General features: G+C 29.3%; 1 long non-coding RNA gene and 10 other non-coding genes across 11 annotated transcripts; all 11 read left to right on the top strand.

Annotated features, from left to right (window-relative positions):
* Window positions 1–1,583: 1,583 nt before the first annotated feature.
* LOC137826776 (uncharacterized) lies at window positions 1,584–2,728 on the top strand. Its single transcript, XR_011083584.1, has 2 exons — window positions 1,584–2,300; window positions 2,389–2,728. It is a non-coding gene; the product is annotated as an uncharacterized lncRNA (long non-coding RNA).
* LOC137827352 (small nucleolar RNA SNORD25) lies at window positions 1,925–2,008 on the top strand. The gene has a single exon (XR_011083740.1). It is a non-coding gene; the product is annotated as a small nucleolar RNA SNORD25 (small nucleolar RNA).
* Window positions 2,139–2,280, top strand: LOC137827348 (small nucleolar RNA snoR136). The gene has a single exon (XR_011083739.1). It is a non-coding gene; the product is annotated as a small nucleolar RNA snoR136 (small nucleolar RNA).
* On the top strand, window positions 2,386–2,475 carry LOC137827332 (small nucleolar RNA snoR31). Its single transcript, XR_011083723.1, has one exon. It is a non-coding gene; the product is annotated as a small nucleolar RNA snoR31 (small nucleolar RNA).
* A 2-nt stretch (window positions 2,729–2,730) lies between the features above and the next one.
* On the top strand, window positions 2,731–2,826 carry LOC137827323 (small nucleolar RNA snoR31/Z110/Z27). The gene has a single exon (XR_011083712.1). It is a non-coding gene; the product is annotated as a small nucleolar RNA snoR31/Z110/Z27 (small nucleolar RNA).
* Window positions 2,827–7,895: 5,069 nt separating this feature from the next.
* On the top strand, window positions 7,896–7,979 carry LOC137827353 (small nucleolar RNA SNORD25). Its single transcript, XR_011083741.1, has one exon. It is a non-coding gene; the product is annotated as a small nucleolar RNA SNORD25 (small nucleolar RNA).
* Window positions 7,980–8,181: 202 nt separating this feature from the next.
* LOC137827326 (small nucleolar RNA snoR31/Z110/Z27) lies at window positions 8,182–8,277 on the top strand. Its single transcript, XR_011083715.1, has one exon. It is a non-coding gene; the product is annotated as a small nucleolar RNA snoR31/Z110/Z27 (small nucleolar RNA).
* Window positions 8,278–8,908: 631 nt separating this feature from the next.
* Window positions 8,909–8,993, top strand: LOC137827354 (small nucleolar RNA SNORD25). The gene has a single exon (XR_011083742.1). It is a non-coding gene; the product is annotated as a small nucleolar RNA SNORD25 (small nucleolar RNA).
* A 65-nt stretch (window positions 8,994–9,058) lies between these two features.
* On the top strand, window positions 9,059–9,202 carry LOC137827347 (small nucleolar RNA snoR136). The gene has a single exon (XR_011083738.1). It is a non-coding gene; the product is annotated as a small nucleolar RNA snoR136 (small nucleolar RNA).
* Window positions 9,203–9,438: 236 nt separating this feature from the next.
* Window positions 9,439–9,534, top strand: LOC137827324 (small nucleolar RNA snoR31/Z110/Z27). Its single transcript, XR_011083713.1, has one exon. It is a non-coding gene; the product is annotated as a small nucleolar RNA snoR31/Z110/Z27 (small nucleolar RNA).
* Window positions 9,535–10,147: 613 nt separating this feature from the next.
* LOC137827341 (small nucleolar RNA snoR135) lies at window positions 10,148–10,288 on the top strand. The gene has a single exon (XR_011083731.1). It is a non-coding gene; the product is annotated as a small nucleolar RNA snoR135 (small nucleolar RNA).
* The last annotated feature ends 2,967 nt before the right edge of the window (window positions 10,289–13,255 follow it).

The raw sequence follows: 13,255 nt of genomic DNA, 5'->3' as shown, positions 1-13,255 counted from the left end.
GTGATTCATTAAGTGTTATTGTAACTATCGTTACTATTATTTATTGCGTGTCTTAAGGTGTCATTTGGCTCGGGCGGTCGGTCACCTTGGTCGAGACTGACTTGTTCGATACTGACCGGTATAAAAATTATAATTCATTTTATTTTGTATATTGTTTTAAAATTATTATAAAAAAAAGTCCTTCACATAGTGATTATGATGAATAATGAGAAGGGAAGAAGAAAAGTTGTTTTGGTGGGGTGAGTAAGCGCCAATGGAATCACGTTGGCCTTGAAAACGAAAGCAGAAGATGCCTAGCGTGCGGCAACACGATGAAGTTGCGTGATTAAGTATAACAATGTTGCTATAATCAACTTTTGAATAAAGACTTTATAGAGTTCTTGAATAAGCTGTGTTTGGCTCTAATTCATAATTATCAATAATTTGTTATTTGTTAGTATTTAATATATCAGTGACTGATTATAAAACCAAGCTAAAGTAACTTGAACGTTTAACCTTTTCAAGGAAGCTAATATGTTCATGGTTTTCATGTTAAGTTTTTGAAATTTAATTTTGAAGTCATAAACAATAATTAGATAAATGTATATTAATAATATACATGTAAGACATTAGTAAAAGCTATCTTAACAACAGTAAACCTTTATGGTACCATTTACGTTTCAGGGAATTGAAGGATATGAGTTGTTTTGAAAAAGAATAAGAAAATAAAGATGAATGTGTATTTAAATAAAAATGAAAAAACTAGGGAGTATATTTAGAGAAAAACAGATACTAAATAGCAGGAGCCCAATAACTCGTATTGCTAAACACAGGCTTCTACACTGGGCCACAAAAATTGGGTTTCTCCTTTCTGTACGGAGCACCATGGGCCACAAAAACAGTTGGTCTGAGATGGGCCCAATACACCCTGGGCCAGGTTGATAATATGTTTGAGTAAACAATCATATTACACTATCAAGACGTTTAAAATACTATAAAATTGAGTGTTAGATTTAACAAAAAAATATTATAAAAAAATAAATTCATGAATAATATTATTTTAAAGTTTCTAACAAATTAATTTAATTTGAAATAATTTTTCTTAATACTGTCAGGAACAAGTGCTAACGTGGTCACACATTTTAGATGAGAAAATTATAGTAATATTTATACTTTACTATAACTGTGATAACTCTTAGAAGAGTGTAAACCCTAAATGGAACGTTGAAGAAGACAATTGTATATAATGTAGATACGTACCATAGTTATTTAAAAATAAAAACACTATTTAATGTGAATTTTAGTTGTTTAAATTTTAAAATTTGTTTACCTAAGTAATTGTTTTTATTTTTCAAATATTTTTTTAAAATTTTAAACAACTCAATTTTGTGAAATTTATATTAAAATAATATTTTTCGTTCTAAGGTTTTAATCGATTTCAGTAAAATGATATTATTATAATATATTTTAAAATGAAAATAATAGTTAGGGAAAGATTTAAAAAAATATATAAATGCAATTATTTTTTTTAAGAGTGTTAAGTGTCCCTCACTCACTCTAATCCTCACTATATAAACGACACTTACCATTGCTTTTGTGCCGTATCTCTTCTTCTCAGCCTCTGCCTACGAAATTAGGGTTTCTCTTCTTCTTAGTCTCTGCTTTCGAAATTAGGGTTTCTTGTTTTCTCCTTTTGTCTCTATTCTACTCTCTAATCCCGATCAACTTGTTGCTTCTTTATCTGGTCGGTGCGGATTACTTCCATTCCCATTCGACTCGTTCCCTTGAAGCTATAGTCTTTTGTGTTGTTCTGTAGTATCTTTTCCACAATCCCTTGGTTTTGGGAACATAATGGAGCAACTAAATCCAATTTTCTACCAAAGTTTTGTTTTTCTGGTTTAGGTTTTAGTTTTTTCATCGATTGCATAATTTGGGAATTGCTATTTTCAACTGTGATGAGTCTACAGACCTGTAATGATTTGCGGCTATGATCGCAAACATAATTGAACATCTAAGGGACTGAGTTGTTTATTATTGCTCCCCGTTTTTCATTTAGTGATTTTTTGTTTTGTTAAAGTTTATGGCATGTGAAGTCATTGTGTTTAGTTGTTTATTTTTATTGCTCTGTTTTTGTTCTTCAATTACATGTTCATTTTTTAAAGGCCTCAATTTTCTTTTAGATCTTCGCTTGCACTTGTTCGAAGGTGTTTAGTGTTGTTTAATTGAAGCCGAAATGTGTGTTCCCCTCGCTATCCGTTGTTGCAATTTGATGCTGCAATTGGACGTCGGGGAACAAAATCCCCCATTTTGGTATTCAGAACGTGAGATTTATTATTTTTTGTACTTTTTTTTTTGTTTTAGTTTTTTTGAGATCTTTTGTTTTTTGGTTTAAGGTTTGAATGTTTGCAGATTGGGATGAAGCTAAATATATAATCCAACACTTGATCTGAGTTATTACTAGTGATGGTAAAAATGATTCTATGCTTCTGAATCTCGGTATTTTTTTGAAGCAATCAAGCTGGTAAATTGCATAGGTTTTACAACCTTTTCCTTCTTTTTTATTCTGACCATGAATAAGTTTTCATTACGTTTTAGAACTAGGTTTCATTATGTTTTATGCCCGTGTTTCAACACATTTTTATTGCTACATTTTGATAATTGGCATAGTATGCGATGGTTCGTAAGATCCCTTGTAGTGCCGTTAATGGCATTATAATTATTGACTTTTAAACTCTGTTCTGTGGTTTTAGTTATATCATGTGATGAAATTGGAATAATCTTAGGACACCTTCCTACACAGCAGAACACTGCTGTGGATGAGAATGACTTTTCCATACTGATGATATATCGAAACTGAGGATCTTTTTTTAATCACCAAGATTGAATTAACCCTAGGAAGTTAAATTCACGGTATTTTGTTCACATTTTTAATTCAAATTTAATATTCATTATTTATTAAATCTTTAATTTTTAATGAAATAATTTAATTTTTAATATTTTATATTTGACTAATAGAATATTGAAGTAAATTTGAGAATATTATCATTATTTAAAATGAACTCAAATTAAAAATATCTATTAAAAAAATGAAATCAAATTAGTCTTCATTCCTGGACTGAAGAATAGAAACATATCTAATGAAGTTTTTGGCGATAGGAAAACATTCTGTTGACACAAAACGTAAAATACATATAATTAACAAATCATTATACTAATATAATAATATTTTAGATTAAAAAATAAATTAAATATAATTAAAATTAATTTATTTAGTTGTCAAGGACATGTTTATTTTTGTGTATCTTGTCAAGAAATCACCATTCTTGCTAAAAAGAGCCCAATAGATATTTATAACTGTGTATGTTAAAGAACTCGATGCTTTCATGTGTGCCATCTCTAAGGTTTAGAATGCAAAATTACAAGCCTTCAAATGCATTAAACAAACGTGGGATGCACTAGATGTCTGTCACAACCTAAATGGATAAAGGAGTTTTTTTTGGGATAGTCCAAAGACATTTTAATGGAGGCAATTTCTTCATAAATCTCTATTTTTTTTTCCTGCAATCCCAAAAATTATATCAAAAACCAAATTATTCCTATTATTTTTTTAAAAATCATAAAATGCGCATCAACTGTATTTATTTGTTTGCGTTCTCTATTATGAAATTGGAAGCATTCAGAAATCCATAATTAAAAAAAAAACATTTCAGATTCACCAATCTGTAATCGAATTAGGCTATTGAATTCCGCAATGCAAAATTTGTTTTTAGAATACCTCTAAATCCGTAGCACACTCCTAAATCCTAAATCCCAATTTATGATAACCATGGTGTCCTTTTTCAAATAAAAGGTCAAGGTCAGGTTTTGGATTTAGAAAATTGTGGGATTTAGAAAATTGTGAGAGTGCAGGAAGAGAAACTTAGGGTGCAGGAAGAAGTCTTTAATGTATCTTTTAAGTTTGTAAAACTCATAGCCCACATACACTCTTTTAAAGGGTATTATTAGATATGAGAAAGACAAAGAAGGATTTGGTAAACCATAGTTTTATTAGTAACTATAGCAAAAACCTAATTGATTTTGTGCTTTCATTGTTTTCCATGCCTCCCAAACCACCTTCTAGAAATTTGTAAGAGGTCTTGCACAACATCCAAGAACACCTCATAGTGATTCAAATCCAACTAGATGAAAACAACAATCGGCAATTTCCACTAGAGGCGAGGAATGATTATCTTCATTCTAATTTCACATCTCTCCTTAATCAGGTTGTGTCTCTTTCACATTATGAGAATAAGCTACCACCCGTCAACCACCAAACCAACACTCATTCAAATCAATCCCACTTCTAGCATCAACACCCTCCACCCCCTACACTCAAACCATACTCAACCTACTCTTCTTTGATCGCAACAACCCATTGAATTGGCTCTTTCAAGTAGACCAGTATTTCTCCTTCTATCAGATACCATACCACCAGAACACGTGTATCCATGGTTGCGTTTCACATGCATGGAGAAGCTCTTTCCTGGTTCAAATGGTTGCACAATAACAACCTGTTTGACAATCATTCACACGATCCTTGGAGCTTCGTTTTGACCCATCAACATACACAACAACATCAGTTACTGAATATCAATGTTATTTTGAACAGTTATGCAATTGTATTGTGGGTCTCATTTCCAGTTTGCATATTGAGATATGCATAAAGCTAACCATCTTGAACTCATATTCTATATAGCCAAGCTAATTGAAGACAAAATTAGGGATTCAAAACCTAAACATAATTGTTTTCCCTTACTTTACCACACACATCCTTCCAATAGCACTTCCACAACCAACATATCTAAACCCCATCTTGTTCCCCCACCAACAGGTATTATACCCATCTAACGCTTACCCACATCTCAAATGCAAGAAAGAAGGCCCTTGAGATTATGCTACAATTGTGATAAAAAATTTATTTCGGGACACAAATACATTACAACTCGTTTTTTCTGCTATTGGATGACCCTGAAACCACAACTAAACCCACAGATGATATCCCCTCCTCTACTAATTACATTAACACTATCCACTTTCACCTTTCTCCTCAAGCCCTCACATTAACCATTTCACCTAAAACTCTCAAATTCACAGGCTTAATTCAGAACCTTCCAGTTACAGTTTTGATTGACTCAAGCAGCTCTCACAACTTTCTCCAGCCTCGCATTGCTCACCATTTAAACCTACCCATCTCACCTAGTCCACCCCTATCTGTAATGATTGGAAATGGCACTTTCATTAAATGGCAAGGAATTTACCCACAAGTGGACATCAATATCCATAATTACTATTTCCTTCTACCTTCTCCCCATTGAAGGTGCAAATGTTATTTTGGAAATTTCCTTTAAGGTAGATTTCTCAGTAACGAGTATCGCTTTTACTCACAACAACCACCAAATCAAATTACAAGCCCACACTTCATCCCACCATCAGCTACTACGTATTACCAATTTTGCCAATACCTACCCACCAACTTTATTGCTTCCTTACACCTTTTATCTATGGAACCCCATCCCATGTCACCTCCATCCGTAGAGACCGAAAAACATAACCCATCATCCCTACTATACATTCTTCTCGCACCCATCTCATCTCTTCTCCAACACTACCATAAGATCTTCCAAAAACCTCATGGATTACCTCCATGGCGTACCAAAAAAAATTGTATCTAATATGACCCTTTGTTCGTCAAAACTTTTTGGAGACACATGTTCATAACACAAGGCACTACATTCAAGTTCAGTTCGTCATATCATTCCCAAATGGATGGCCAAACAGAAGTGCTTAATCAATGATTAAAATCTTACCTTAGGTGTTTCGTGAAAACCCAACCTCTTAATTGGTATCAATATTTGCATTTAGTAGAATACTTAACAAATAAAAGTTGTTATAGTGAAATTTGTTAAATAAAAAACAACTAAGTGAAATATGATTTGAATTTGGACAACATTCCTCCTATATGTGAAAACACTAATGATATTAGTTTCATTATAAATACAATTCATTGCTCTATAACTATAGATATTATGTACATGTTCAAAATAGTGATCATATATATTAATCATAACATAATAAAAGAGAAAATATAAAAAAGGGACAAATTTGAGAAATGGTGAATTTTAACTTCTTAATTTTTAAGTGGAATTTAAAAATGTCTAATTTTAAATAATTGGGTTACTTTTTTAAAAAATCCTACAATTTTTGTTTAATTTTTTAAGACTGTATATTCAAACCAATTATTTTTTCATAAAACATTTAAACTTTTCTATAAAAAAAGTTGTTTTTAAAATTCATCATCCAAACACAGTGTGAAGGATTTCATGATTTAAAAAAAAAATCATAAATATTATTCATCTTACTCTTTTTTTTTATATAGTGAAATGCATCTTTACATACTATTTTACTATACGAAACTAGAGTGAATAAAATTCTAATGGCAATTAGTGTTGACATTACAACAAACCATTTAAGATACAAACAACATTTTAGTAGTATACTATTTATACTATTGAGTCATATTGAAAATAATGAGCAACTTTTATTTTTTATTTTTTATTTTTATTACACTGTTCTTAGTTGATAAAATACTAACATCCAAGGAAAAAAATAGAATATGTATGAAAGAGAGATACACAATCAATAATTCACTATCTTCAGAAGAATAAAAACAAAAACTGTGAATATTAAATTTCAAAACAACTACCATATTGAATGAAAAAAGATATAAAACAAATGATAAGATTTGAATAGAAAAATGCAAAACAAATCCATATTATGCTAACTAATTTACTTTAGTTTATTGCTTTCGATTATAACATTTCTCCATTGATTTAAAGCTGCAATTTTTTTTGATTTGTTTGTATTTTTTCCCTCTTGAATTTGAACAATGAATTCAAAGTTATATTCATTAATTGCAAATTTAAATAATAGGTTCAATTCAAAGTTATTATATTCGTTAATTAAAAGTTTGAACGTAGAGATTCATCTAAGAATCTGAACAATAACTTTCTTACAAAGAAAATGAAAAAGTGTTCTACATGCTAATATAAGTTTTGTTTATGTCTTAAAATGTAATATGTTGGATTGAAGATTTAATATCAATTAAAAATAAAGTTATATTGTGATATATAAAAAATCTATTTTAGACATTGTGATGTTAAAATTAATTAAATTTTACAATTTAGATATGATATCAAAATCCTTCTAAGCATATAGAATTTATTATGTCATCCATAGTAGAGTTTCTCTTTATTCTTATATTATATGTATTTGAATTAATGTATATATTGAAAATCACACATTAATTAAAAATAAAATAAAATAATATTAAAAGCTTGTACATTTTTAAAAATAGTATTAAATCAATATAAAAATAAATTATGATATATAAATAAATAAAACCTTATCTCACTAAAATCAGTTATCTGATATTACCAAACCAGTTATATAATATTAAATTAAAGTTAAATTCTAATTTATTGCCTTAAAATTGGCTGGGTCATCGCAAATCACACCTGAATAAGAGGGCGCCTCCCACTTCAATCCACACTATATAAACCTCACTTTTTCCTTGCACTGTGTTCCATCTCTTCTTCGTAGCCTCTGCCTATGAAATTAGGGTTTCTAATTTCTCTGCCTCTCTTCCACTTTTCTATTTTCAATTCACCGTACGCTTCTCTATCTGGTCGGTGCGGATTACTTCCATTCCCATTCGACTCGTTCCCTTGAAGCAATAGTCATTTGTGTTGTTCTTTAATATCTTTTCCACAATACTTTGGTTTTGGGAGCATACTGGAGCAGCTAAATTCATTTTTCTACTAAAATTTTGGTTTGTGTTGTCTGTTTTTCGTCGATTGGATAACTTTGGCAGTGCTATTTTCAACTGTGATGAGCCTACAGACCTGTAATGATTTGCGGCTATGATCGCAAACACAATTGAACATCTAAGGGACTGAGTTGTCAATTTTCGTTCGATTTTGCACTTGTTTTAAATTTTTTGTGTTGTTTATTTGATATCGAGATCTGTGTTACCTTCGCTATGCATTGTTGCAATTTTGTTATTGATTTTTTGTTTTTGTTACAAACAGATTGGATCCTTTTGTATTCATATGCGAAAATTTCTCTATTGTTTGTGGCCTTACAGATCTCTTTATTTGTGTTGGTGACATCATGTGATGAAATTGGATAAATCTTAGGACACCTTCCTACACAGCAAATAACTGCTGTGGATGAGAATGCATTTTCCATACTGATGATGTACTCAGTTCTTATGTGAATAGAAGATTTTTTTTAGCCATTAAAATTAGAAATAATTACGGATGTTTGAATGCAGAAATTTAGGATTTATGGTAGAATTTGAATAATTTTTTCTTGTTAACACTTCATTCTTATTTGAGTCCGTGGGTTGAAGTTTTTTCGAAATTAATGCTTTTATTTTGTTATTTGGTATACATTGGGCAGTACTTTCAAAGCAAACAATTATTTATTTCTAAAATGTTGAAAAGGTTAAATGATGATGTTAAGTTAGTAATGATGATTTTTTATTTTTTTTTTGACTTTGGGACTGAGAATACTATACAGGTAGCCAGGTAGAGATACTTCTCGTACAATTATCAATTATTTAGCATTTTCATCATTTAGTTGGTTTTCACTTTGGAGTTAGCATTTCAAAATAGCTTCTTTATCTGGTCAATGTGGATTAATTCAATTCCCTTTGGACTCGTTCCCTAGAAGCAATAGTGTATGTGTTGTTCTTTTTTATCTGTTCCATAATCCCTTGGTTGTGGGAGGACATTGGATCAACTAAATTAAATTTCATTCTGAAATTATATTTTCCCTGTTATTTTAGTTTTTGTTTTCTGGTCGGTTCTGTAATTGGGTTTATGCTATTTTTAACTGTGATGAGCCTACAGACCTGTAATGATTTGCGGGTATGATCGTAAACATTATTTGAACATCTAAGGGACTGAGTTATCTTGTGTTTCTCCTAGATTTCCATTTGATAATTTTGTTTTGTGCATTATTTTTTTTGTTCATTTGAAAGGCTTCTGTTTTCTTATGAGATTTTTGCTTGCACGTTTTTGTATGTGTTTGGCAATCTTAAACTGAAGCCGAGATGTGCGTTCCCCTCGCTATCCAATGTGGCAATTTTGATGCTGCAATTGGACGTCGGGAAACAAAATTAGAGATTTGCGTTCAGAAAACCTTCACTTTGATGTGTATCGTGGTTTGAACTTTGTTAGATTTGGATGAAGCAAAATATATAATCCTACACTTTATCTGAGTCTTCATATAATTTCATAATCATTGATGCGAATTGATTTTCGTTTGTGCACTTATTTTCATATGTTATTTGACATAGGCAATGCATAAATGCTTAAGAATTTGTTTGTGGCTTTGAAGATCTCTTTGTGTGTTTGTTACATCATGTGATGAAATTGGAAGAATCTTAGGACACCTTCCTACACAGCAGAAAACTGCTGTGGATGAGAATGAATTTTCCGTGCTGATGATGTACCTGCTTTCTGTTAGAGCAAAATATCACTATTTTAGTCCGTTGATAAAGAATTCTAAATATGAAGTTAGATACATAATTTGTAAAATTATTCTCGAGAATTTGATACCAGTTATAGAGTTTTGTTCAACATAATTTGTTGGAGGGTGTTTGGATGTAAGTTAATTTTAAAGGAGTGCTTTAATTTACTTTTAGTTTATTCCTAGTAATTTAATTTGGTCTGAACTTTATTTGTAAACTAGGTCAACAAGGTATCTTCTTTTTGTCTATTCCTTTCTTTCGGTCCTTTCCTTCTGTTACTATGTGACTACGTAACAACGACATTCATAAGGAACTTTTTTGACTAATTCATCTGATAGAACCTTTGGTATATTCTTATTGCAACACGTTTATTTGAACCTGTACTTCACAAAAATGTTTCCATTACATGTTGAAATTGATGTTATATGAAATCAGGGTCTGGACAGAAAATAATGATTTATTGATGAAATTTCATAGTTTTAAGTCAAATTTTCTTCTCGTATTTCTAATTTGAAAATATAAACTAATGATTGTTTTTTGTTTTTGTTTTTGTGTAACCCTTTGAAGAACAGAGTTTGTTTATATGTTTTCTAAACAGCAGGGATAGTGTGTATCGGTGTTGTGCTATGTTTAATGCACTCTTCCGAAAGAGTTCTCTGCAACATGGTTTTGACAAAGTGGGCAGTTGTATTTCATCCTTTATTGAAAATCACAACAATCATTTTCCCTACATCTTCCCATCTCTACTTTTCTTTTTCATAAATTTTACTCAAAATCTTATTATGTTTTTCTTTAGATCTTTGTTTTATTTTTAAATTGAAAATCACCACAATCATTTTCCCTAAAAAAATAAAATAAAAAGATAAAATAAAGATCTACTTCTGTATTTAATCGAGAAGATGAAAAAGCTAGAGTAAAAGTATTGAAAAAGAGTTTCTATTTCTCTTTTCAACTTCAGAAGAAAATATCAAGTTAAAAAATATCCCTTATCAACATGATTAGATGACATTTTCCGTATAATGACATTTAGGGGAAAAAGTTCACAAATTACCAATCTGCCAAGATGTTCATAACAATCATAATCTCAAATGTTATTTAAATATTTTTCTAATGAAAAATTAAGTGAAAATAAAAAATAAGATATTATCTATGATACACATTATCAAATTGTAAGAACAAAATTATAACTAGATAAATTTTAACAAAATTATACAATGTTTTGTACTCATTCTAGTCCTCATACCTATCTTTATTTTAAATTATTAAGATACTAATAACTTATTTTGTAAACTAAAAAATTTATGTTTAGTTTTTTCTTTAGTCTTCAATTTTTGTTTCAAAATCCCTCTTTTTTTATCTAGATAATTTTTCATTCTCTTTCTTAACTATTTAACTTGTTTTTTATCCACAAATTTCACTCAAATATATGATACTTTTCCCCTTTGTCCCATCCTTTATTACACATTTTTTTTGCGTGATCTTGTTCGAATAATATATTGCTTTTCACGAAACAAAAATCCAATTTTATTGATTGAAATAGTTTAATAGATAAACATTTCATTATTTATTTTTTTACATGTGAATATTTGTTTCTCCATAAACTCTTACTTATATTTACTCTCTTTTACTTTTAATTTAATTTCATTTGAAGAACATTTGTTTCAATATAAAAAATTTCCTATATTGATATTTTACTTTAAAGAAAAGAAAATGTTTCATTTTAACATTGAATCAATAATAATATGTTTTCTTTGTTATAAATTTTATTCTTTTTATAAATATTTAATTAATAATTGGAATAATAAGGGGACTTGTAGGAATGTGGATTAGGAATGACAATAAAGTGAGGTTGATACATGCTTTTCTTTCTAATCCCCACCCTCAAGTATGCTTAGGGATGACAATGCAAGATGGGTCATGCGTGTCTGTTACCAAAATGCTCTGCTACCAAAATGTGCGGGACGGACTCAGTAATCTAACCGCTTAGTTCCATCTCATAGAGCGGGATACTGAATGAAAAATAATTATTTTATTTTTTCTGCAAAAAATAATCATACCCCACTTATCCATTATTGTAATATGATCTTTATTTTCTTTTATTTTTAAGAGGGACATTAAATTTAGTTTTAAGTAAAATTTTATATTTAAAATTTGTTAATAAAAAAGATGAAATACTCAAATATAAGAGGAAACATGATATTATCAAATACTCAATTTCAAAACAATACACTTTTTCTTTACTTAAATATCAACAAAGAAATTATAATTGCATAAATTTCAAATCAAAGTATCAAATGATAATGGAGTAAATGTCAAATAATTATAGAAAAGAGTGAAAATTATCAAATGTATAAAAATAAACTACTAAGGACAAAATAAAAATTAATATAAAGTTTTTAGGTTATCTAATAAATTAAATGTATTTTAGTGATTTAAAATGAGGACTAGTATGAGGGATGAAGCGAATATGCACATACTCATTGTCATCCTCATACCTAATTTAAATTTTTTTGGGTAATGTCCACCCAATTAGTTGGAGATTTTTCTTCAAAATGAGGACAAATTCAGATAATACCTATGGAGATTAAAGATTAGTGAGTAGATATACATGTTACTTAATGATGATGAATTTTTATTTTGGGGCTAAGGATAGTGAAACCCACACTTGTCATGCCTTATTGCCATCTTTAAACAACTTGTACAAAAAAAAATGTGTAATTTTGGTTATGTTGAGAGATAAAATACCATGAACTTAATGGATATTGAATGAGTCAAACAATTGAGAAAAATAATGAAGATTTTTTTTTACAATAAAAGGTTTTTTCAAATGGGTGAAAAACTTGTAAAATTTAAGAAGAAATGGTTGAATTATGTTTTAAATTTTTTTTTCTGCATTTTTCACAAATATAGTCTAATAATATGTGTGCGGGTCATAATGTTATACTTGATGGATAATCAATTAAAAAACTTCTCAAAAAATTAGGGTCAAAAGCTCCTCTTTCTTAAGTTAGTACAAAGATAATAACATGTAATTTTAACAAGATAAGGAAGATAAGGAAAGAGAAAAATACTTAGTGATTTTTATATTGGTTCTTCTAATAGAGAAAATTATATCATGTTCTTAATAAACAAATTGAGTTCTATTATGTTGACTAATAGTAAGTTACAACACGTATAATTTCGACTCGTAACTATTCTTAATTAAGATAAAAAGTTGATTAAGATATAATAAAATTTATCGATTTTGTTCTTGTATATTTATATTACTTTTGGTATTTATAGTTTTATAATTTCTAATAAATTTTAATAATGCATTACTTTCTTTTATATGGATATATGGAGTAACAACAAGAGGATTGAAACTTGCTATATCTCCTCATCTCTAACTAGTGATTTATGTTAATTAACTAGTTAATTGTTAAAATGACATATGTTAATAATACTCCTCCCATGAAGTTTAGCATGAGATATCAAACAAGTTCTTAAACTTAATGATCATTTCAAAGTTATATTTTTGTAGCATATATATTTTAATATATAATAAGAGATAATTAGTATTAAATGCAAGTTGAATTCTTAAAAAAAGAACAAAAACGTTGCATGTTGGAGTTCCAACCATTGGAAGCTTAAGAAACGTTTTAAGAAAACTGTGTGAAGAAAACTTGTTAACGTTGGGAAATGAGTTGGTTGAGAAGTGATGAA

The sequence above is a fragment of the Phaseolus vulgaris genome, chromosome 8 (assembly GCF_000499845.2).
Source record: "Phaseolus vulgaris cultivar G19833 chromosome 8, P. vulgaris v2.0, whole genome shotgun sequence".
NCBI lineage: Eukaryota > Viridiplantae > Streptophyta > Magnoliopsida > Fabales > Fabaceae > Phaseolus > Phaseolus vulgaris.
Note: the sequence above shows the minus strand (reverse complement) of the source record. Positions and strands in the feature narration are given on the sequence as shown.